The sequence below is a fragment of the Callorhinus ursinus genome, unplaced genomic scaffold (genome assembly GCF_003265705.2).
Source record: "Callorhinus ursinus isolate GAN/ISIS: 27379988/994484 unplaced genomic scaffold, GSC_fseal_2.0 scaffold15, whole genome shotgun sequence".
In the NCBI taxonomy this organism is placed as follows: Eukaryota; Metazoa; Chordata; class Mammalia; order Carnivora; family Otariidae; genus Callorhinus; species Callorhinus ursinus.
Genome location: NW_027397077.1, coordinates 18,728,034 through 18,730,023, shown reverse-complemented (window position 1 = coordinate 18,730,023; position 1,990 = coordinate 18,728,034). Strand labels below are relative to the sequence as shown.

General features: G+C 42.3%; 1 pseudogene; it reads left to right on the top strand.

The window, feature by feature from the left end:
- The first annotated feature begins 456 nt into the window (after positions 1–456).
- Positions 457–1,340, top strand: LOC112834028 (small ribosomal subunit protein eS24 pseudogene; annotated as a pseudogene).
- The last annotated feature ends 650 nt before the right edge of the window (positions 1,341–1,990 follow it).

Here is a 1,990-nt window from a genome sequence, read left to right as displayed (position 1 = left end):
GGTGGTGGGGCCGGAGGAGGACCCAGCCCTTCCAACTCCCTTTAGTTTCCCTTAATCATAAGGTTGGCTCATAGAGTCACGGGACAAGAAAAGGAAGTCCTTTACTTTGAGCTCACCCAATTATGAGCTTCTTGGGGAAGACACTGTTCCTTCCAGTTCTATAGGCAGTACCTACTACATTCAGGCCTTGGGTTTTTGATCGCTTAGTGTCTGTTGAATAAGGGAATGAATGAACTTAACCAGAAGTCATGTTCCTTTGATAGTTTTCACATTTCAGGGTAAACAACACAATGTAACCGATTTCTAGAGATAAAAGTTGCAGATACAATTTGGCTTCCGGAAACATCCATGCATTCCCTTAAAAAGAAGGGTCATTCCAAGCTATCAATGGTCCACCCACCCTAACATGTGCATTAGACAGCAAGTGGACAAAGGAGCTCGGGGTAATTATAGGGCTGTCCTGGATAAGAGGCTTGAATGTAAATGAGATTCAGCTCCACTAGTGACACATTCCTGGCCTCTGTCTTCGATGTAATTCAGTTGAGGGACAGAGAGGAGAGCTGCAGCTGAAAATACTAAAACGACAAGAGAATGTTTCTTATTTCCCAAGAAAAACTACATGTAAAAAATGCTTAGATGTAAAATTGATTGTTCAATATATAGCTTTCAAAAATTGTTCCACAGCCTGTAGGCATTCTCTGTAACTCATATACTGTCCATTTTGTTTCTGTTTGACATCCTTCACCCGATCCTCAAACACAGTATTTTATCAGACTAGTTAGGTGTCATTTCCTTTACTCAGCTTTGTAGATATATTTATATAGGGTGATTTTCTAGGAGAAGGTGATCGGGACAGGGTAATTAAGAACAGGGCAACTGGATGATTGGCTGGCGGATAGTGGTTCTCTTTTCCTCCCCGGCTGCTTGAAGCCTCGCCACCATCATGAACGACACAGTAACTATCCGGACCAGGAAGTTCCTGACTAACCGACTACTTCAGCGGAAACAGATGGTCATTGATGTTCTTCACCCTGGAAAGGCAACGGTACCTAAGACAGAAATTCGGGAAAAACTAGCCAAAATGTACAAGACCACACCAGATGTCATATTTGTGTTTGGATTCAGAGCCCATTTTGGTGGTGGCAAGACAACCGGCTTTGGCATGATTTATGATTCCTTGGATTATGCAAAGAAAAATGAACCCAAACACAGACTTGCAAGACATGGCCTGTATGAGAAGAAAAAGACATCAAGAAAACAGCGAAAGGAGCGCAAGAACAGAATGAAGAAAGTCAGGGGGACTGCAAAAGCCAATGTTGGTGCTGGCAAAAAGAAGTGAGCTGGAGGGGCGCCTGGGTGGCTCAGTTGGTTAAGCGACTGCCTTCGGCTCAGGTCATGATCCTGGAGTCCCGGGATCGAGTCCCACATCGGGCTCCCTGCTCAGCAGGGAGTCAGCTCCTCCCTCTGACCCTCTTCCCTCTTGTGCTCTCTGTCTCTCATTCTCTCCCTCTCAAATAAATAAATAAAATCTTTAAAAAAAAAAAAGTGAGCTGGAGATTGGACAACAGAAGGAGTAAAGATGCTGCAGTGGCTTTATCTGTGGTGGTTGTCTCAGAGTTTTCATGAGAGGATCAATAAACTAAGAATGTTAAAAAAAAAAAAAAAGAACAGGGCAACTGAAATCAGACTGTGTAGGTTCAACTTTTTGCCCTGCCACCTACCATTCGAGGGACCTGGGCAAATTATTTAATACCTTTGTGCCTCATTTTCCTTATTTGTAAATGGGGAAATATTAAGAGTACCAAAGTCCCCATCCCATAGGGATGTTCTAAGGATTAAATGAAATGATACATGGAGAGCTTATAGAACAGTGCCTGGCTCATGGTAAATAAGTAAGAAAAGTTAAATATCATTATTGATTTTCTGTTTTTATCAATTGACCTTATTTTGTTAGATCTCATTTGAAATAGTGTGAGTTGAGAGGGGTATA